The sequence below is a fragment of the Ptychodera flava genome, chromosome 4 (assembly GCF_041260155.1).
Source record: "Ptychodera flava strain L36383 chromosome 4, AS_Pfla_20210202, whole genome shotgun sequence".
NCBI classification, from domain to species: Eukaryota; Metazoa; Hemichordata; class Enteropneusta; family Ptychoderidae; genus Ptychodera; species Ptychodera flava.
The window spans coordinates 10,325,837-10,350,920 of NC_091931.1; the positions used below are offsets into that span (position 1 = coordinate 10,325,837).

Below are 25,084 nucleotides of genomic sequence, written 5' to 3' on the forward strand. Positions count from 1 at the left end.
CTCCATACCGAACATTCGGACCATGTATAAGCTCTGTTGTCCTAGTCGGAATTCAAATTCTACTACTTGAAGCTCTTTGCTTTACCTAACATGTTTTAACAAAAAAATTAAGCGTCGAGCCTCACGGCATCTCATTTCGTGGACGAGGTAATCCACATGCTATTGGTGTGTGCGCGAATTAACGTTCACTATAAGTCGTGGGTGTTTGTGTATGTGTGACTACTCAAACCAGATCGCCATGAACGTATACAGATCCTTTACACATTTTCATGCCAAAAGTGCAAACATTGCAAAAATTGCCGATTGTTATGATAAAGGTATGCTATTTCCTCCACGACTAGACTCATCAAAAGGTTTTCCTCACACACGTCATTACGATTGAACGAATCGCACAGGATCGACACGGTATAAATTTCCATCCAGCCCCTACAGGGAAATTACATTCATTCTGGATGTCTTCCGCTTGCCCTAATTTATTGTATAGTGAGACGATGCACGTTGTAATCACAATTTGAGGTATTCTGGTCATTTCAATGTCATAAGATGAGATAGATACGGGTGGTTGAATGCACATCCAGGGTGACAATGGCTGTGGCTTTGTATGTTAATAATCTCTTCTTTTAATGAGTATATATGTGGTAATCGGCACTCCGCTTAAACTTACATCACAATGGCGTCCAAAAACGTGTCAATCACGGTAGCACGGAGCAGACGACATGCAAATCTGTGGCAGCACTGATTTGATGAAAAATCATGGCCAAATTACACGAGTTCCGAGAATCATCCACTTCCGACTACTGTGAAAACACAATTATCGACCAAAGCAAAGTCTTCGTTGCAATTCGCTCAGTGCATGTTTTGTGGGGGGACCGTGCTCAGTGTAAGCCGACGAGTTCAACTCTGGTACGACGACTAGAGACTTTTATTAGAATCACCGTAATCGTGGCGGGGAGAGACACGTTCGTCATTTAAATTTAGATAGGGGACAAGTTAACACCGTTGTTGATGCGCTAACGCTTATCAGCTACGAGATTCGTAAAGGCATCTTTCAGTTTAAAACAGAAACCAGTGTAATTACAAGGTGGAACCAACGATCATTCTCAATGTAACCGCGGTTAACCGTGATGTAACCTATTTGGTTAAGCCATGGGCGTCTTTTTTACGTCCAGCCGTGCTGCCCGATCTCTCAAGTTTAAAAGTAGGGTGTGTTCGCACAAGGCATGTCCATTCTTTCAAAAGATGAGTGCTATTTATTTGCGGATATTGGATCTGCGAAGGGTCGACAAAATTTAAACTTGCTGTGCTATATATAAATATTCGTATGCTATAACCACGGACGTAAAAAGCTATAACTGAACCGCTCGTGCGCAATAGCATGATATTATATTATACTATATAGCATGGTGACTGCGAAAATGCAGCTATCTTAATGGCGAATAACAGTGCCTTACTCGCGATATAGCACAGTTGGAACACGGCGAGCTGTCGATTAGAGAAAATCCAATATTTTAATGTTCCATGTCAGAATTTCAATATAATACTCACATAACATAATAGCAATAAACCAACGCAACAAAGGGTAAGCTTATACCACTCGGTTTTATATTTAGTATACCGAATACATGCATGCACTCGCTATCGCTTGTGCGTGTATGTCTGAAAACTGTTCAAAATATCGTGTTATACCCATCGCTTGCATGGGATTGCATATTAATTAAATGTCACGAAGAGATGTGTTCTTCACGTTGTTCTAGTTGACGAAATGTTATAAATTATATTATGTTGATGGGCGATAATACAGCGATATGATTAGTTGCAATGCTAAATGTAACAGGCATGCAGTATACCATATTGGCAATATAGCACAGTTTGAAGTCGTGTGAGTTCTCAGTTGGTAAAAATATCCCCATTTGTAATGTTTTACGCTAGAATTTCAATGTTGTTATAACATACAGTCGCTATCGTTTGTCTATACATGTCCTATGCTGGTCAAATACTCTGTGTGTACCATGTATAGCCCTGGCTAGGGGTTGTTTATTGCCTAATACTGAGCGATTCCTACAGCTATCCGAAACCTTATGGGATTATTTGAAACCACATATAATCTGAGAATGGCCATACTAGGCATACATTATAACGTCAAGAATATCTAGGGCTGCGTGCATGCATGATGAATCGCCCGTTCATACTGATTCGTTTTCCGAAACACACCCAAAAATGAAATACCGGGCGCGAGACAGTGAGAATTGATTTATGACGACGGTCAGCTAGAGATAGAGCTCCACTACGCGACCAGTCCTGTGGCTTGTACGGCGCATATGTTAAGGTCACCGAACCATGAATGTCATACAAGACAGACCAAATATGACAAACGTAAGAACAACATACACACTTGTCCTTAAAAGGTTCATGTGTACATTACTCGTAGCTTTATGTTCGCTTGAATGTGATGGAGAGCTGTGTTTACTCCAGGGGCAAATATTTGCCGCGTTGTATTAAATAAAACACCGTGACATTTCCATCATTATTAGTTCATATTGTCAGGGGAGACGAGCAATTTACCACATTTGACGCGAGGTGACAATATTTAACACAAAAGCGGCACGGAAATCCATTATAAGAAGAGAACAATTTGATTTAAATGGGAACAGGGTAGAATGGAGATGGTGTTCTTTAATTAAGATCTTCGCGAGATCATTTTCTCCGATGATTCGGCCGAATGTTAATTTAATTTCTTTTCATGCTTTTTGTAAAGACATCGTAAACCATATGGAGTATAATCTATAATTAGTGAATGGCGTTGTGAGCATGCCTGACTCATACAGCTTGGAACAAGCTAATGTGATTGGTGAGTTCCTTTGTATTGCTTATGTAGTTTCGCTTTTTCGTGTCACATACTCTCATAAGCAAACATGACCTGTCAATTTGTAATCCTATAAGAAACATATTTTTAATCAAACAGCCTTCTGCAAAAACAAAAATCTACAGGATTGGTACATAAAAATACCTAAAAGTGATATTTTATATATATCCCATTTTTGACAGGAAGAATCTAACCTTATTTATTTACTCAATATCATTGTAGTGTGCAAGAGACCATTTCCGATTTGCTCATTTAATTTATAAACAAGGATAGCGAGATGCTCATCCGTCTTGTAAGCAGATGGGAACATTTTCATTGTCTGATTTTATCTTAATATGGAATGATTTGGTGGGCTGTCAGAAGGATTTAAACGCGACCAAATGAAAAATTACTCTTTAATGGGGCCGGGTATAAGGGTCGAGGTGGCCGGTTGTGCGATCTAGTGAAGCACGATATTTATAGCTGTCGTGCACAGAACGTCGCGACCGATGCTTGTTGAATTCCCAACTCACCCAAACTTCTTATCTTTTGAACTATGCAGTCTACAAAGCCCTCAACTGATATGATAAATGTGAGTCAAGTAGAAGAGTGATGTCCCCGTCTGATTTGACTGCTGGGCAATGGAAGCTGTGAAACAACTCACAGCATGAATGAGGAATAAATTCAAAGGAGGGTTACTGTTGAAAATGTATCTATAAATGGGTTTCGTTGCCTGAATAATGAAGAGTTTTGTTGTCGTTTTTTAATCTTTATTTCGTTGCCAACGATAGCAGAGTGACTGTGACCGTAACCAAGTATAACCAAGTATAATTTGAAGGTTAGGATTAGTTCAGCAGAGCTTAATTGAAAGGGTTATTGATAAAGTCACGTGCTTATATACTCCTGATCGTAATTCCCACGGGATGTAATATAGTGTGTCCATCAAAGGCTGACCACTTTTTGTCTTCAAAATCGGATGCATTGGCTTGCATGAAGGTACAATATGAAGAAACCATATCGCATATTCCAAAGATATTCACAAAACAACTGCCATCATGGTTGTTGCAAATCTCCATAGCAAAATCAAATGGCCCCTTAATGAATGTCACGTTTATGACTGCCAGGCATGCACACTGACCGTACGGCTTAGCGCTCATTCACACCTAATGACACACTCATTAATTTGTGACGAAACAATTATAGCTGATAGAGGTGACTTAATGAAATGTGCTCGCGTTTGACCGATGAAACGCGACAGATTCCCGATAGTGTGGAATGCGGGTATACAATATTAAACACTGTAAACACCTATTACCTGGTCATGAGGGCTGTAGCACCCGTCCAAGATACAAGAGGCCTTGCATCGCTATTCCTCGAAGCCGTATAGGCCGAGGGTTACAGCGATGTGTTTCTGGTAACGCACGGGCAAGAGGGGTAATGAACAGATGCTATAGCCCGAATAAAGACCAGGTTATATATGTGTTTAATAACACACCACAGGTTCATGTTGTTTCATGTTATTACTTTAATATATATTCACCTATGAAGGTACTTGTGGTACCTCCATGATGCACTGTAACAATCCATTGTAAAAAGTTTTACTTTGCGATTTCTGCACAGTGGTAAGAGTAGTTCTAATTTCTGCACAAAATATATCCCAAGCCTACCACGCACCGTCCTTGGTTGCTCTTCAATCTTTGTTGTCGATGAGCTGTTCAAGTTCCTACGCTGTTGAAATGGAAAATATTGTTATTTTAGTTAGAGGCTATACTAGCATATCCTGGGCGCTCATCACGTTCCAGTCGCTCACTTTTGTTTCAAAGTTGCAGACGACACTATGCGACGGTCACGTGACCAGACGCTTGGCCAAAGATTACTAGTATTTCCCTGGGGAAATAGTCTTTCAAAAACTCCTCTAATATCCCTTCCGTCGATTCAGTGGGGACTAGACGTATCTATTTTTCTTGTCACGTGACGTATTCTAGCGAATCACAACACGGGATGAGCATGTGGCGTGTCATAATTTTTATAATTTTAAATAGTACAGCGCACGAGTGATCAAATGAAAGGAAAGGATCAGTTTTCAGTTTGAAATCTGTTACCCGTCCGCTTCGCCACGAGTGAATTCTATATACGGGGACCTTAGCAACGTTGGCTTTGCTTCAACCTGGCGTACAGATTTCCATTATTTCAAAATATTCCAGGCAATTCCAATGGCTGACCATAATTAGGACGCAAGTATTCCGACAACCGCCAACAACTAAACCATATTGCATGCATTGTGTGACAGGCATCGGTCGTAAAAAACCATCTGCTTCCGTCGATACGTTTGGTACCATTAGAAAGGGTGACACTCTTGCGATGGCTTCAGTATCATGTGTGCTCCCTGCACGGGGAAAGAGTTATAGTAACATTATTATCCTGCGAGATCGGACAAAATACAATTTCGTCCTGGCGTAGAACGTTCACTCTTTCAAGCCAAGATTTCGCTGCCCGTTGATGTTATTTGCTTAGCTCCCCAAATGCAGCAAAATCCCCAGCCCCCTTTTACAGACTCGGAATATACGGAACATAACGATACCTCGGCGCTTTAACGAGCTGACAGTATTTTGCCATTACACCTCTGGTCATCTAAGTTTTGATTAAGCCCATTTGATGCAGTTCGAAATGTTGCTTGTACAAAGACAAAACCGACTCTACCAAGGGTTGTAAATGAAAGTTTACGATTGGCACTTACTATTTAAATGCTTACGCTGTAAAATTTAAGAGGCTGGGACATTGATAACAAAATACAATATATGTCCAAATGAGTGATAGAAAAATGTATATTCGCCTATCAGTAAATTGTTGATATTCCCTAAGGAGTAACACAAGCTTAAGGTATTTCAAAAGTGTTTGAAATAACCCGTCCATTAAATGGCCCGAGTCGATAGTATTACCCGGGACTCTTAATTCAGAAGAGAGAGATTAACTTAACCGTGATTGATTAGCGCATAAATTAGATTTGCCTAAATCTGTGGGTATATAAAATATATAAACGGATAAAATTGAAGGAATGAACCAGCAAAGCTGTTGCGTAGATCGTGGGTCGAAAGTGATGGTATAGGTCAGCCAGTAACTACCTGACTACGTGTATTTAAACTGCCGCCGAGAAAAGCCCAGCGACTGGGACCAGTCTACGCATAAATTAAGGTAGACACAAAGGAAACTTGACACGCTCAACAACGTCATTACATGGAGGTAGTCTACTACCTCCATGGTCATTACAAGTACAGTAGATGGTTGTGCATGTATTTGACACGAAAGCCGCGTGTAAACTTAGTTTCGACATACATTATGATAATGTATTTGCCCTGTACCACCAGTATGACTTGACCGTTAAGGCATGTGTCTCAAACTTTCTATAGAAAGACTTGGAATTTTTTCTCAAACTTTCCTCGAGTAAAACTTTAAACGATTCCTTTTCGAAATCAAGAATAAAAATCAGTGGTCACCATGCAGAATTCGTTATCAGAGAAACAAGTTACTCAATATTTACCAACACTTGAAATTCGAAATGGCCGCAAACTATGAGTTGAACTCTATGGGGGAAATGTTCGATTTTCACAGAAATAAAGTTTGTTACTCCATGAGCTTCAAAATGAACTCCTAAAAGTGGTAGATCAAATAAGTATTGTAAAAGTTTCAGGCAGAATATCTGTCTCCGAGGTGCGTTTAACCTGAGCAAAAACTGATGTGACCCGTGCTTGTCCTCTTGTAATGCAGACGCTTGAATTTCATTTCTATCGATTTTCCTGACGTTTTAGGATCTTGCTGAACAAAAATGAAAGTACTTCAGCACTATGACACCACCAAATCGACTGCAGCTTCCGTACGCACATACGTACGTACGTATGTATATGTATGTATGTATGTATGTATGTATGTATGTATGTATGTATGTATGTATGTATGTATGTATGTATGTATGTATGTATGTATGTATGTATGTATGTATGTATGTACGTACGTATGTACGTACGTACGTATGTACGTACGTACGTACGCACGCACGCACGCACGCACGCACGCACGTACGTACGTACGTACGTACGTATGTATGTATGTATGTATGTATGTATGTATGTATGTATGTATTTTGTTTGTATGTGTGAGTGTATGATCACTTTCAACTTTTATTAATCCTATACTGGCAAACTGACAATTTTGAAAAATATTGGATGTCAGAGTAGTTTGTTTGTGAAGCCTTTAAGCGATCGGATAACATCTTGTTTAGTAGGTTTGGTGTGCTTAACTAGCTTTATTAAAGTTAATATGCCTGTAGTTTTAGCAAGCTCTATCAACTTAAAGACTCCCTTTCTTTCCTGAATAGAAATGTGACCTAGCGGCTGTGCACTCTGTCCACACCGAGAGTTACGGTAATAACCTCATAATTAGACGAGTCATTTGTCCTGATAAACAGGCACTAACGTTTCCCATTTCGAAAAAGGAAAGATGGGATTTATGACTTCCGTTATAGGCTATATTAGCTCGTTTATTATCTGTCTGAGATAAGAGCCTGAATTATTGATCGAGTGTGAACAGTAAAGATTCTATTCAAAACATCTCTCAAAAGATTTATGAAAAAGTACTTGCAAGTCTAGAGTATCATGAGTGTCATTATTGATATCAAAATCCATTTATTTATAACATAAGTGATTGTTTCCCTGTTAATGCAAGCTGCCTTTTTTAGAATAATCATGTCCTACCTACTTCTTGGCTTGTATAGGACAATACATGACACAGAAGTGATTAACATGGCATGGTAGCCATAGCATACAGTAACCATCTTTACGCTAATAACGGGAAGTAATAAAGATTAATGCAAATAGCATAAACATAGCACTCATCAAGAGAAATACCATACGATACATTGTTACACGACAGGGCAAATACAACAAACAGTGTTAATGACCCATTGCCTGGCGAAAGAGAGTTGTCTTCCAGAGCAACCATAGCAGACTGACGAAACGCACCAATCAGGGATGAGGAATAAATCGATGGTCTCCCAAAGACAGGAAGTGTCCTCGATTACTTCTGAAGGCAAACCCCGTCAGGAATTGTTGTTAACAAATTTACAGCACACCTTCCCTCTTATACATGATCATAAATTTTACACGGGAGTGACAAATAACAGAGACAGTGCAATGCCTGAGTTCCTCTATCTCGACACGTATCTGACACGGCTGTAACCTAATACCGTATACCTCAATTTGATTCACTGGAAATCGGAATGAACCCTATAGTTAATGATTTGCAGCGTTCAATCGATTCTGATATCGCAATAGTATATATATTTCAATTTCCTGAAAGCAGCAATTGAGTTCTCAAACACAGTTACGCAGGGTGTCATCATCAATGATGTCAAATCGAGATACACACACTGCGATGCGGTAAGGATCTTCTTTAAGGAATGGAAAATTATATTTTATTATTCCATCTATACGTGGGCGGCGAATCATCTTTTCACAGTCACTGACAAAGGATATCTGACATTTTTGGGTCAATGGAGGTGTTTCTTCGATTACAACTTCCGTTGCGTCTGTAAGACGTCTACAATACTGTAGCGGCTTGAGAAAATTACAAATAAAATGTAACTAGCCTAGTTGGATCAACTGTGAAATAAGTGGACGCATCCAACAGTTTCGAAGGCCTTTGGCGCTAACTTTTATGTCTTTTTTGGAAACAACTTTCCCATTGTAAATTTTTCAAGGAGTGCAGTACTCAATTAGATTCCGAGTAGATTGCTTTGATCCTCTCATAAATGTCTTTCAGCAACCACCGTGACGAGTGCGTCAGGCTCTGTCTGCTTTCAAAGAAATTGAAACAGGAAAGAAAAAAGCTATTTCGAGGTTATCCCTCGCTGGTCGTGATAAGAAGAGATGTGTCTTATCAAGTAAAGTAAATCTCTCGCTATTCACCTGTTTTTATTCGATTCCTTACGAGAAGGTAAAGTACCAGCGTATACGAAACCTAAACAAATACATTTCAATCATTGCAATTTTCGATCATCCCCTGGGTAAAGAGAAAAATTCCACATATCGAAGTTTTACATTTTTATAAGAAAATTCTGCTGTATTGTTTGAAATTTCAGGATGCTTGCATCATTTACTCGTTATTGCTAAGTAACACAGAGAATTTTGGGACTCTTTAAGCCCCTGGAGCTAGGTCATTTGTTTTAATCATATTGAAGAAATTAACATACATGATGAATCGGGTTTTAATTAGCTATTAACAACAGATAAGTGTTCATTTCGCTGTTAATGAGTGGACTCAATCGAGCAATTTTTATAAATTGCCACTTTGCGGTGAAATTAATATGAAACCATATTTCGTAATTATGCTGATTTCCTAAATGATCTCAGAACGGTGTTGCCATAGAGATAATGCCAGGTATTTTGCCGGTCTGGCAGTACTCTAGTAAATCACCATCACAGTAATAACAATACGTACACTGTCATGATAAAAACCAGTGAAAAGTGCCTGCATTCATTATAATCGCTAATACGGTGATTTCAATTAGTGATCAGTTGACATTGAACCCCCTTTCACATGATAACCTAGAGAATTTAAATAATGAAATTAACAAAAACTGATAGAGTGAATAGCAAAATAAACTGAATCGAGTGACTATTTCTAATAATAACGATCTGTGGGATTGAAAGCGGTGAATGTAGTATAGGGAGCGGAGATGAGCCGTAGTCTATCTATAGTGGCAGCCTTTCAGCTGGTTTAGATTTGTTCCGAAAAGGGCATCATTGTACCGCGAGAGACCATCTGGTCACGTACACTTATATAACGCATATGTGATGTGACTGGATGCGGTGGAGAGAAAAAAAGAGCCACTAGCGGTTGCCATGGATACGTCCGTGGACTATGCAGACATTTTTGTTGCTTTTTTCCAGTTGCCTTAGTTTGAATGTGACCGGTCGTGATCAAAAGGATCGTTTCCAAAAGTGCAAAGCTGACATTGAGGGTCGACATTGATTTGTCATCATCACTATCGTTTGGTTTCGTGGCAGAAGTGAATTATTGTGTACTTTCTGCTTGATAACTAGGAATGCCAAATCAAGAAGTGAACAAGCCTCTTTGTCGTATACGTAGGGGTATACACTCGTATGACGAAGTGGTTACCGGGTGGGCGTCATTTCCATAGTAAACACCTATTGCCTGGTCATGAGGGCTATAGCGCCTGTCTATTACCCCGAGGGGCCGTGTGTTACCAGAAACACATCGCTATTCCCCGAGGCCGTAGGCCGAGGGGTATAGCGATGTGTTTCTGGTAACACACGGCCACGAGGGGTAATAGACGAGCGCTATAGCCTGAATAAAGACCAGGCTATAGGTGTTTTATAACACACCACATGCTCATGTTGTATTGTTATATAGTTTTTAATGTGTTTTGATATTTTGCACTGCAACAATCCATTGTGACAAGTTTACTGAGCGATGTACAGCGGTTTCAGTTGTACGTGGTACTACTTTCTTTCAAAAAATATTCTAAGCATACCTAGCGACATCCTTAGTTGCACTTTAATCTTTTCCGTCGATGAGCTGTTCAAGTTCCTACGCTGTTGGAATGTTGGAAAATCTGTTTTAGAGAATGTGTCGTCACCTATCCCGGACGCACATCACGTTCCAGTCACCCGCCATTGTTGCAAAGCTGCAGACGACACTCCGCCCGTGACGGTCACGTGACCGGGCACTTTTCCAAATTTGGTCAGAACCACAGGTGCTTAAATCAACCAGTGATCGCGAAGCCTCCTGTAAACGTACATAAATAGTACGTTTACAGGAGGCTTCGCGATCACTGGTTGATTTAAGCACCTGTGGTCAGAACTATTTCCCTAGGGAAATAGCTTTTCAAAAAAAATACCCTCTGACGTCACTTTTTTCGATCCGATGGGGACCAGACGTATGTATTTTCTCGTCACGTGACGTATTCTGGCGAATCGCGACACGGAATGAGCATGTGGCGTGTTATAATCAGATATAATGTTCTTTAAAAGTAAACCCTAGGCGTGTCGTGGCAGTTGGCAGAGATGGACCGATATCTGACATTTGACAGCTGATGCTTATTTCAGCTATAAAAGACGTAAACTTATACTAGACCTTATGCGCAAAAAAACGACAAACATTTACATGCAAGGACGACGACGAACTTGCTCCAGACCTTTGAACGCATCCTTGGAGCTCAAACCTACGTCAGACAGGTCCGGAATTGCCTTTAATCTGAAAATAACTTTCTGCTCGATAAATCACGTTGCGCATGTATTTAGGTCGAAAGCAGGGTGTCACTGTAAGCGAAAGACAACGTGTGGAAATCAGATCGATTTTAAAGACAGGCAGAAAAAAGTCACTTCCAGCAAGTGCTCCTAATGTAACAATATACGTCCGACTGTCTGTAACGTGTTCCGTGCACTTGGCCAGTACAATAATTGACCCGACACATGACAATCAGTAGCTTCTATACATGTACTTAACAATAGCATTCGGCATACATATTCCTCGTTAATCATGTTATCTGTAATTAATGATGTTTTATTCGGCAAATTTTATCACCTTGACCCTCATTTTATGCCCGAACGTGTCTGAAATTGAATTAAGAACAATCATGCAATTATGTGAAAATGACAGTGTTATTCGCTGCAATACCCTTTCAGTATCATCTGTGAATGCTATAGTTTCGCTCCAAAACGGCGACACTGATCTCCGGAGTCGACCACAACTATCGCCCATACTCACTTTCAAGAAAATCCACCATTCAAAGAAATTGAGAGAGAATCGATGTTTTAAGACAACGGGGACAATTTCAACACGCCGTGAGCGAAACGCGCCGTATATTTAGCAACGTTCTAAAAGTAGAACGCCATGCGTGCATAAGATGTAAAAATACAAATTGGCATTATTGACGTAATGGGAGCATGCGTCGATCAGACATCAATAATGTTTCAGCTGCCGTTGGTATTTATCTCGTACTCGTTGCAATATGCCGTATGATTCATAGCTATCGCCGTAATGGGGACAGATTGTGCCAGCATTTGCAGTTAAAATTGATCGGCCTATTTGCTTCGCGAAGCTCGGCTTGACTATGGGAAGCAATGTTATAACGATGATAGATTTCGCGTCCAGCTTGCGCATTCAATGTCTTTATCTAAAATGCTCTCTAAAAGCCCCCCTTTAATTCTGATCACATCTTGATTTAGAGCGTGCACGCTGCCCTTGCCACCCGAAATGCATCTCTTTGAAGTTTCGAAAATCGTCGAATATGAATCATGCTATACTGATCAGAATTCCGTGATTGTCTCCTTGATTACAAATGTTCGATGGATGTGATAATTAAGGAGGCCACGCCATGTGCCTTGAAACATTTATTCATTTGCAGCTCACCATTTACAGATCAAAGGGTCAATAACATAACGGCACTAAGCCTGATAAACAGTCTACTGTGTTGCCTACGATGTGGTGCTATGACGTCATCGCCCTATTAACATCGTTTGACCTTTTCTACCGCCATAAGAATCGAAATAAATCACTGTTTACTACATTTATTAATTCTTCATTTGCCAATTAATTTCAATCAGTTGAAATGCTCAACAAAATTCATGCTTGCATTTGCAGCACGCAATAGATAATGGCGTCAAAGTTTGAACGGGTTTACCAAAAGTTACCAGCTGAGAATTGTGTCCCCTGTGAATTTTTACTATGCTAAACACTGCTCGTCAGTGTGCTAAAATCACGACACTTCCTTTAAACCCCAAATATATATAACTGTTTCTTTTTTGCGGCATTAACAAGCACGTTTGCAGTTCTAAGAGCAAAGAACATATTTCATAGCATCAAATAAGTTTACCAATCGATCAACTTGATGTGTTGTTCCATTACAATTAGTTTTTTTATAAGTAATGATCTCTTATAAGTGAACAGGGGCAGTCAATGTTCATTGAACCTTTATTGATTGTCTCTGTCCTTTATTGCTCTGCGCCAAAGACATGAAAACAGTGACTGTATACAGCAAAGAGCAACGAAGACAGCGAAAATTACAGCTCAGGTTACTCCACCCCGACAACATTGAGAATAAATGTGGAGAAACATAATTACATCAAAGTTTTCACCAGGTAGCACGTTAACTGTTGGAAGAGCTCTAATCTTAAAGACACTACAGTCTTTTTTCAGCATTATGAGACCTGATTTAAATAGTGATGATGACTATCCGATATGATAAAACAATTAAAAGTCGATGAAGATCAGTCTTGATTCGCAAAGGTCACGACGTTCCAGATACTGCTCTTATGTTCAAATAAGTACTTATAGAGACGATGGAAAAACATTCAAGTATAGAACCATTCGTCTGAGAGGACGGAATGGAGGTAGACATGTAAAAGTTCCACATAATATATTGATTTCCATTTAATACAATAGTATACAAATCTTTCATAAAATTATAATTACAAGGACAGAAATAATTTTCCAGTTTTACACTGTGATAGTTATTCATTATGATCATGTATGAATTCTACCGTTTCATAACACGTTGAATCAGACACAGAACAGTATACGTCTGCGCGGCTCAGATGAAGGCACATAAAAAGCGTCTCTCCAGCTTGGCTTTTTTTTGGTTCACCGTGACCGGTCATTGCCGCTCAAATCAATAACAGCGAGGCGCAAAGCATTTCCTGCACGAACTGCCGAGATCGATAGAGCCGGAAGTTTAGTCCATGATTGCAAGCTGAATGGCACCACCACTGTACATGAATACAGGGTTATACTTGAATACGGCTTAGTGACGTCATTAAGCCCGTATCAGGTTAAAATTCAGTGAAAATGAAATTTTGCATACACTTCAATTAGTACTCTAGTACTCTATTCGGCTTTGCCGCGCGGGCATCAATTCGTCAGCTTCGCTGGGCTAAAAATACTCTTTGCGGTGTGAGATTTCGAGAATAACATTACCAGATATCTATTTATGTTACGTGTCGCAGACCGCAGACTTGGGCGCTAACGTGCTTGGATTGCTATGCGGACTTCGAAAGGGGCGTATCATGGGTTAATATTGTACAGGGCACTTGCCCCTCTCGCCCTCCTCAACACGAGCATACGGTAGCCATACGGAGGTTGTGTAACATTTATTGAGCGTCGTTCGATTTTTTTTAAGTCCTTTAAGGTGGTACGCACCTAGAATTTGAAAAACTTAAACGTTTGCTCAAAATTTCCTCAATGGATGTTAAAACATTCTCTTACCGAATCAAGAATAAAAATCAGGGATCACCTTGCGAAGTTTGGGACCAGAGAAACAAATTACCTGACATTTGCAGATATTTGAAATTCAAAATGGCCGCCTTCCGTGTGTTAACTCTCTGAGAAAAAATAGAATTTTCGATTTTCGAAAAACGCACTCGGTGAAAACTTTTCTTACTCCAAGAGCTTTAAAAAAGAGTCCAAACAAATGGTTAATCAGAGAAAACGTAAAAAGTTGAGAGTTCGAATATCAGTCCTTGAGGCGCACTCCACCTTAAATAACATGCAATACAAGAAGTCAAGATAAGTTGTAGAAGTTGTCCATTCGGTACATTAAAGGGCAATGATTAAAATAAACGAGGAGAGCTACTTAAAATCATAGTTTTTGACATTTCACGATTGCATATGTTGTGGGTAGAAGTGAGTAAAGACGAGAACTAACAAGAATATTTTTCAGCATTTCTGACCTGCTTTTTCGACATGCGTCGCATAGATTCCATCATCCCCTGTTTATACACTTTACCCACTAATAAACCTCAGCCTTCAAAGAATCGGCAAGGTGATTGGAGTTTGCCTCGTGCATTCGGCGTGATTCCCTAAAAGGTTTGTCTAAAAGGCTGTCGAGTATCAAATTAAACGACTGGGTTGCTGATTCATAAGTAATCAAGATACAAGATGATATTCTTTAAACGTCGGCAGACTGCTACAAAAAACCCTTCTCAGATGGCAATTGTGCCACCTGAGGTCTTTTCACGTCAAGACATCGACTTGTTTGGTATCAAGCATGATGGCAGCGCATTTGGCAACATTTTTCAATACATGTATATTCTTTTAGAATCTTCTTTCGGACAGTTTCAAGAAAATGATAGTATTGCGATGAAAAATAGTCTTGCATTCCTAGTTGCGGTTCGTTATCGATCAGTGAGATCACATTACGTGTATTGCGTCACGCAGAATCTAATGCCTGCACATTCCCTCTTGTAACTGTTTCATATGAAGTATTCCAATGTACATATTTATCGTATTTTCACTGAAACTATTTATAGCTTGAATTGACTGTTTTGAAGTGGAAATAGAAAGTAACAGTATTGCAAACCTACGGGTTTATACTATCGATCAAGACTTTGATAAATATAGTTTACTGCCTTATTAAGACAACGGGTCAATTCGTCGTCTGTAAGGTTGCGATTGCTTAAGCACAATCAAATTCTGCAGATGCGGTGATATCCTTAATTTCAACTGCAATTCCCTCTTTAAAAAACAGCGTCATATTCGCTCTCTGTGAGGTAAAATACATGGCTAGCGCAAGAGTTATTAGTTACGATATTTTGATGGTATGTTAACTATTGCTGGTACTGAAGATGTACATGTACGCTATCACAAGCATTTCAAATTCAGTCACGGGGCTTCACCAAATGCTTTCAATTGATTCGTTGCGTAACGCGTCATTGACAGAACAAACCAGGCGAAAACAAAACCAGGTCTCCTGTACTCAAATGATAAACAAACACTTGCTCTAATAATTAATTGTGAAATTAAAAGGGAATTGGATGAGATTTCACCGCTGGTACAGTTTTATTACATGTATCAATCAGACTTAGAGCCTCCATCCTGCTGTATATCAACACAAAGTGTATATATACCATTTAAAACATATTATATATTCAAATGTACAAACGCTCGGTATATAGGGAATTGTTTAAAGTTTCCTTGGTGAAAGTTTGGACAAAAATTTAAGTCTTGTTTATATTTCGAGGTGAAGACAACCTTAAATAGACAAACTTACACTTATCGCTCTGAATAATATGGTAGCAATGCGCTATGTTCAAAATAGTACCGTGTACACATCATATGCTTGTACATCAAGACTACTGTGCTAGTTTTCACACATATGCATGATCTCTGCTATGATGTTCTATATTTAACCAATAAAGAACATGCAGCGACGGTATACCACCAGCGATTTTATATATGGCGTGAACTGGTCAAAATCGTGTGGCATCTCTGTTACTGAGGTGGCTTATTGACATATATCATAATATTTAAAGAAAAGCTGGTTTAAGCCACTTTGCATTGAAAGCAAACACATTATAATGTGTTTGCTTTCAAGGCAAAGCTGCTTTCACCAGTTATTCTTTCTTATAGGAAATAGTTATAATCACGCAAGGCCTTACCAAAGAGACTTCACCCAGACAAACAGATTAGGGCAGTTCCATTACACCACCGTCTTAATTACATGGCATTTGTCATTTATGCGCGTTTCTCTTTCATATCTCTGTCGACATTTAATAATTAATGATGTATTCAGAAACGCTCAGTGTTATCCTTAGATATGGTACAGTGATGTCGCAAATGGCTTCCTGTACACAGCTCGACATTGGCGCAATTTGCGGTCATCTCTGCGTCAAGGTTGTTACCCTTAACTGGCACAGGGTATCGTGAATGTAAACAATTTGATTTTTAAATCAATGATTCCGGGTTCATGTTTTGCAGTATGTGAACTTCAAACTTTCGTCGTGAATGTTAACATTCTATCTGATTGCTACAACCAAATCATTGTACATGTGGTGACCTCGTGCAAAACCAATTTATATTCATAATTTTTCAAAATATATTCACCTCTTTTGTACCACGCAGCTTGGACGACTGTAAATACAGAGTATTTCAATTAGCTAAACAATAGGCATTTATTATTTATGCTTCTCGTCTGTATTTTTTTAAAATTATGTACACATACATGACACACTATGCATGCAATGGTATACGATAGAAAGATGCCGGCATTCGGTTTTGCAATGTAACTAATTTTAGTTTGCGAATAAATACCGCGGACATGTTTACATGAGCAGTAAAGGCAAGTCTATGAATATGCTCCACTGGGTGGCATGCATGTGAAAGATGTACAAAAACATGTGACAGGTGCAGCCAATGGAGCTATTCATCGAAAAAGCTATTCCAGGAGCAATTTTTGAGGGCAGGGAAACTTTTAATGTTGCTAGGGCAGGGGACATGTTTTTAGGTGGTAGGGGAGCAAATTTTAGGGTTTTTTTGTAGGGCAGGGCGGATATCGGTTGATTTTCCTGGGGACAGGGCTTGGCGAAAAACTTTGAGGGGAATTGTTTCCAGGGCAGGGAAATTGGCAAGTTTTTTTTTCGCTACAGGGCTAGGGAGCTTCAAAAATTCACAGCGGGGAGGGGAAACGGGCAAAAATAAGTGGGGAGTGGGTAAAAATGAAGTTTGAGTGTGGGAGGGTAAGTCGAAAAATTTTCTGTGGGAGGGCAAATTATGAACAGCTAATTAATTACCCTCTAGACTTAAAATTAGTCAGTTCACATTATTTGTCATGCAAAATATATCTTATAATAGTAAGGGCCTTTTTAAAAGTGCATTGTTCGTTGTCTGCAGCTGATGTGATTACTATGAGCACAACAAAAATTACTCAGGACATCCATTTAGCCATTAAAATATTTGTTAGGATATAACTATTCCATGGTATTGCCGAGACTCTTGCCACAAATTTTCATATGGTTTTACAATCTGCACGGATTCTGCATAATGTGACAAGAAAGCCAGCCCATACAATCACAGCGAATAATGCCAAAAATATAGTCTACAGCGTTTTGGTTTTATCAATACTCTTTGAAGTTTTTCTTCATTCTGAGACCAAATAAAAAGGAAGTGTGTTTTCATAACACAACCTACCCTATTTACAATAGATAAATTACAATACCGGAAAACCTCCTACACCTGGTGTTTTTTACTGTAGATTTTCCGGTATTGTAATTCTATATATTTTATACTCGCAATAGTGCGGTTTTATACCTTTTTACCTTCATGAAGGTCATTACCCTTTTTTACCCTGTTTACAACTCTGTGACCCCTAAATAACGCAAGATTTTGCAATTTTTGTTCCCAAAAAGCCACACCCAGATATTTATAAAAAAAACGAAAATACGTTACCGACCGACCTACCCTGTTTCCTAAGGGCCAGTTTAATGGAAATGCACAATATTTTATGGCATATAAAATCGAGGACTGACATGTAAACGTAACATTTCTGACAGCTGTAGAGGCAGTAAGGATTGAGTGCCGGGTTTAACCAGTAATTTGAGTTAAAGGTTGATCATGACGAGAATTCCGGTGAGGATTCTTTTTTTAAATTTCTGAATATGATTTTTGAAGGGTTCTCATTGATTTGATGAGATACGCTATCTGTGTTTTAAACTCCTGGAGAATGAGAAATAGCGAGTTTTAAACCAAATCGTATCACGACTAGAGGCAAGTTACTATAACAGAGAGACTGCTTATGGATGATCTGCAACTTGTTCCAGTTTGTCCGACCTGTGTGTGAATAATATATCTTTCATGAGTTGGATAATGGACGAACGAAGAGGGTTTTGCATGCGCGAATGAATTATGTCACATGGCATAAATCCCTAGAATGCCACCGACAGTCACGACATCGCCTTTTATTGTACATTATATCATATACCAGTACATCGATGGCGCAAATACTGCGATCTGATTGGTCGAAACGCAAAAATGACCGTGCTATAATCGCAATCGTGCACGGTTGGAACAGGCACGAGCTCTAAACTGGAGAAAAATCCCTTTCGACTTTTAACGCCAGAATTTCAATTTAATGTACAACTAAAATGTCTTGCATGCTAATAGATGTCGTTTTTTCTCTTAATTTGTTTGCTTTCGAGGCAAAGTGGCTCTAACCATTAATTCTTCAAATCTATAACTTCGATTTTCTGTCTCACTAAACACATCCCTAAGATTAAGAGCTAAAGATCCTAACATCTAAAACTTTCCCCGATGAAACCTTTTAAACTTCTGTCACTACATCAAGTATAAAATCGGAAGTCATGATAGCAGAGAAACAAATTGCCTAACATTTACCTATATTATAAATTCAAAATGATTGCCATCCCTGTGTTAAATTTCTCGGGGAAAATATTACTTTCTATTTTCGAAAAACTAGGAATGAAGACCAGAAATTTACTGAAAAAAAATTGCCTTTCCGAATATTTGTCCCCTTGGCGCATTCTATCTTAATCCTGATTGCACGTTATGACGAATGATGATTGGTTTTTAACCAGGGAATTCGACTTCGCTTCAAATATAACAAAATGTTCCAATTCGTGTAACGTTCAAAGACTGGATGATCCATAACACAAGTAGCGTTCTTCCCCCGGATGGCATCGTACCACCATAAAGAATGGACAAAACCCGATAAAAATGCCCTATTTCTAGTCACTGGTCCTGTTCATAAAGATTTTGTTTTTCGGAATACGCATGCGCGATCACGCCTCTACTCTTTCCAATACTGCGACATATTTTACCTTTTCTGATTTTTTTTTTATGTTACAAATTTATTGACCATAAGTCAGATTATTCGCTCGATAATATTTCAAAAATATGCCTTTATCGTTCCATCGAATGGTAAAACTTTTAACGTAGTAGCAAGATAAAAACTCCCCCACTCGTCTTTTCGGATTGTGTCGAAATTCTTTCTACAGTTACATCGTGTCATAAAATCAAGATAAATTATCATGTAGTGGGAAAAGTACATACAGAAGGAATACGCCTGTGGCTCGATAGAAGGTACGTTTCATTCATTAAGTTTGAAACACACCGAATGCACTACCTGTTGAATTTGTTCAAGGACTGAAGGGATAGCATTTTTCCAATGCTACGACCGCTCATCTATTTTGAATTTTGTTTGTTTTAACTTCTGCCGAGTCATTTTTATCATTACAGTGTTTAGTTTTGTCAGCGGCCGATGTAACCGTAACAGGCTTTATTTTTTCTGTCCATTAATTAAAACGAATTTGATGTTGATGAATAAGGCTGCAAAAACTAAATGAGCAAAACCAAACGTGTGTTACACGAATCGTACAGTCTGCATAACTTACGAAGATATTTGGGATAATTATTTATCAGTGCACGTTCACAAGTCATTGATCAAAGGAAGAAATGCCAATTCGAGGTGAGGCCTTATTACAGCAAATCGTCGTTGTAAGATCTCGCCTTAAGCTGAAAGATATCTATGGCTTTCTACGGCTGTCTTCCCCTTGAGAATGAGATCATTGGAGGACGTTGACCAGAAAATTCGCCTATCATTTTTCCCTGGCAGGAAGAATAGTGTATATCAATTCGATAAAATCGCGCTCTCTACAAATTGCTTCAATGGGCGTGGAATACCAATAAGCCAACATATGGTAAATTTGTTTTTATGAGCGTAACATTCGAAGCTTTTTTTAATTTTATCATTTAGTAATCTTGTTATACGCTTAATTTGTAGCGTTGTTATGAGCATAAGCGTATAAAAACTATAACAATGAGTTTCCTTACATTGAAGGCTTCAGGTTTACTTGAGATAATGCTAATAGGGCGAAAAACATGTACATTTTCTCGAACCAACTTCATTATGTACATTTCCTTTAACCTATACTTACCGTGTACATTTCCTTTAACCTATACTTACCGTGCACATTTCCTTTAACCTATACTTACCGTGTACATTTCCTTTAACCTATACTTACCGTGTACATTTCCTTTAACCTATACTTACCGTGTACATTTCCTTTAACCTATACTTACCGTGTACATTTCCTTTAACCTATACTTACCGTGTACATTTCCTTTAACCTATACTTACCGTGTACATTTCCTTTAACCTATACTTACCGTGTACATTTTCTTTAACCTATACTTACCTTGTACATTTTCTTTAACCTATACTTACCGTGCACATTTCCTTTAACCTATACTTACCGTGTACATTTTCTTTAACCTATACTTACCTTGTACATTTTCTTTAACGTATACTTACCGTGTACATTTCCTTTAACCTATACTTACCGTGCACATTTTCTTTAACATATACTTACCGAGTATATTTCCCTTAACTAACCTTACCGTGTACATTTGCTTTAATCAACCATGCGCCGTGCATTCCCTTCAACCCATCTTACCGTGTACATAACCCACTATACAAAACTTATAAAAGCCGACGATCAGAGAACTTGTGCATAGCTGCAGAAAACGATAAGTGAGTTTACCAAATGTTTTCTTAAAAAGGAATAACATAGAGTCAATTCTGTATTACAGGATGCTTATGACAAGAAACACACTATACATTTAAATTCAGTTTGTCATCGCGGCAACGAATCTTTAAGGTTAATTTTTCCTGTCGATATCAAACATTTTTTTGAAATTTTAGGCAGAAAAAATGAAGACGAACCATCAAAAATGATTCAAAATGGCGTTCGTTTGGAGCTGTTATTGTCAAATTATACAAACACAGAGCTTAAATGTGCTGATGGGTAGGGCTCAGGTATTTCCGAGAAACTTAAATAGTTAAATCACTCTCGCATTTCTGCCAACGTCATCGTGGTGCCAAGATATAAAAAATGTGTAGTTTAGGATAAACAAGTCGTAAGATTACGTGCTTGTTGAGTCATGTGTAAAAATACCCTGAAATTTGGATCTGTCATTTTATTTTCTTTGTATATTTTTGCCATCTGTGGCCTGTAATCATATCTGAAAATAACGATAACACATTCAGTAAAGCACTGCATTTTAATCGCATATCCTGTCCGACTACATCGGTAATCTGAACATTTGGAGCGAGAACAAATAACGGAAACCACTCACTTGTTAAACAGGTTGTCATAATCTTGTCAAACATATCGTAACGCGTATCTTTTCCTTTAGATACGCTTAAAGTGTTGTTTTTCTCTCAGTAGAGAGACGCAGAATGACTTCTTTCCTTTTTTCATTGCGCAATAACATCTGTTAGATATCCTACACCATTTGCCACCAGCTGGTAGTATATATAATTTATATATATATATATATATATATATATATATATATATATATATATATATATATATATATATATATATATATATATATATATATATATATATATATATATATATATATATATATATGTGACAAATTACTATCACAAATTACTTCAAGTTAAAAATAAGAAATATCTGTTTCTTAGGTGTCATGCATCCTGCAATCTTCAGACAGAAGAAGTGAAAGGAATCATAGCTCAACACTTTCATATATATGATCGGGGCGTACCATTCTATTTGTAGGTGGTGTTAAAATTTGAATACAAATATTTGTTTTGGTTCGAGACATTTTGGAACAAACTCAGAGCGTTTGTTTACAGAGTAGATTTGTCATTATTGACAATATGTAGCTTTTCTGAAATACAAAGATCACATCGCTTGCTTATGTTAGAGTAACTTCAAACAAAAGAACCAGGTCTTTGACGTCCCCGTGGTCAATTATTGACAAAGCATCAAGTTACTCTAACCTGGGACTAGTATACTAGGTATACTAGTGTCCCCCCGCCCTACAAACACACACACACTCATTCATACATATATATATATATATATATATATATATATATATATATATATATATATATATATATATATATATATATATATATATATATATATATATATATATATATATATATATTTATGTGGCATTGAAATCTTTTAGACATGGCTTGCCATATATAAGTGCCTGTTTGGTGCGGTAGTGTTTGCAGAACACAATAAGCAAATATTATTGCGAAGAGGGGTTGGAAAACGACAGTAGAGATTTGTGAATTCTCCAGGGCCTCTCAGTTTGTTCTGTGAATGTAGACCTGTCATATTGAACGAAGTGAATGTTGAAGAAAGAATTATGATTTCCTTTGTGCAAAGTTAAACACCCCTTACAGAGACACTTATGTAAGATAAATATATCCACGCATGGGTTTATTGACAGTTCCGACAACGGTAAGATCTCTTGTAAATATACTTGATGTCAATGTTATATTTCCCTGCCACAATTCCCGACGATCGCATTCATTACCTGACTCTTATAGCTGTCGTCAAATGGGCGTCAGAATTCGTTCACTGAAATTTAATTTATCTTTATCGACTGAGACCAATTTTTTTGTATTCTACGTTTTCATATAGTATTGGCATTTCACCTCCTTTTTCTCCCTATCTTTCAATGTAAGAAACATTATATCTCTGCAGAACTCAGTGCCCTATTGCCAGTGCTGATGCCACTCCCGTTTCGATCGTAATTGTCAACATAAAACCCCACAATATCTTCAAATTAAGAATAGTTTTATGATCTTTATTTAAATAAAGAATCTATTCTAAAACCAATATGTTTAATTTCCAGGCAATAAACAAGTCGACTCGGTGATTTGCTGACCGAAAACAATTTAAGTTAGAGTACCTACAGAATTGCTATTCCACCATAATTTGAATATATATGTAAATGAGAAAATCCCAGGGAAGTTGAATACAAAGGTCAAATAAAACGCAAAATTATTCTTGCAACAATGTTTGGCCGAAATAAGGAAAATGTTAAATATTCCTTCAATGGTCAATTTTTGATGTCGCTTTGAAAATGAACAAATTTAGCCATTCCACATAAATCTACCTGCATAGCAAAGGGGGACTAAAAGTGCAACATCAATTAGCAATATCAGTTAAACCTCTGACTGAGGCAATATCTATGAAGCGTGCCGCCATGATAGAAATAGTAAAATATTGGACTCCACCAAGCGGACGTCATCATTAACAGTGACCGCCATAACCCCTGCAGGTGTTGTCCAATGAAAATTGAAGCGATGTGCGTGTGCAATTTCATTTGGATCTTGTGATCGCCAGTTACATGCCTTATTGCGACCGCTCATTTAGAATGTTCCTGGGATTAGATCCGAGACACACCACAGCTTCTTTGTGTATCCCCACACTTTGAAAGATCACATGCACTATAGACGTGCTGACAAATAATCACTCACACGAGCGTCTGCACAGTCTCATTTCTTACCAGCTGAGATGTTAAAAGGGTCAGGGCTTGTGTTACTTTTCAACAACACCTGGAAGTGACGGTGCCACAATGTCGGATGATTAGGTAAGCGATCCATTCCTCTAGGGCGTTCGCCTCGAGTTCAACCCATTGTAAACTGCGTGAAGCTTTGCGCTAATTTGACATGGTAGAAAACCGAACCGCAGCAAAGATTACATGGGGTCAGCCGATGGACGAGGGGTTGAAGTAAAATGAATGCTTTCACTTCACAATTAAGATTCTTTAATACAATAGAAGTTCGTATTAGGGATGATGGTCATGCTTCGATTCGGAAAATAAACCCGCAAAATAAATTAATGTCATGCACGTTTTCTGAATTTTTGAAGTTTGAGAAGTTCTATAGTAGATATGGAGACATAGTTTCCAAATACAACATATCTGTCACACAAATGATACGTGACAACATTCCTAACTTTGATGATAAAGTGATTCAGTAGCTTCACTGGATTACTATTGAGTTTGACACTTTTTAGCCATTCTTGAAGGATGTGTCTTTTTGTGGACGAAATTTGCTAATTATATCTCATCTTCCATGGTGTCAATCTATGGCCTGCCTTCCGATACTTGACATGTCATACCCTGCTAGTAGGGTATGCTTACCCATTCCGGACACCTGGTACTACCACGTGTTACCTATATTCCTGGTTCAAGGTAATGTTTGTGTTTATGCGACCTGGTAATTTTATTTGCTTGTATATATTTGGATTATTTGGTTTGTTTTGACGTCATTTTGACATAGAAACAATACCCTTTCATAGTTTATTTCCATTGTCATATCGTTATTACGGCATTTCCCAAATGTCTTCCAAGTTTGCTTTTGTAATTTCTATGTATGTGATTCTACTCATGCTCTGATGATCCTATATACACCCGTGGCAAGAGTGGTCAAATCCGTCCTATTAAACCATCGACTGTAACTACCTTTTTGTGGACGATTATCACTCTCCATTCATTGTGTCAATCTATGGCGTGTCTTCCGATACTTTTAACCAGTCACAGAAGTGTTGACAAGCCACTCGAGGTTGCGTGAAGGCAGTTATGAAGTAA

The 25,084-nt window shown here is 38.3% G+C and overlaps 1 protein-coding gene across 4 annotated transcripts in view; it reads left to right on the plus strand.

The window, feature by feature from the left end:
• Window positions 1-25,084, plus strand: part of LOC139130868 (short transient receptor potential channel 4-like) — a 137,372-nt gene that overhangs the window by 615 nt on the left and 111,673 nt on the right. The gene's annotated exons all lie outside the window — the stretch shown is intronic.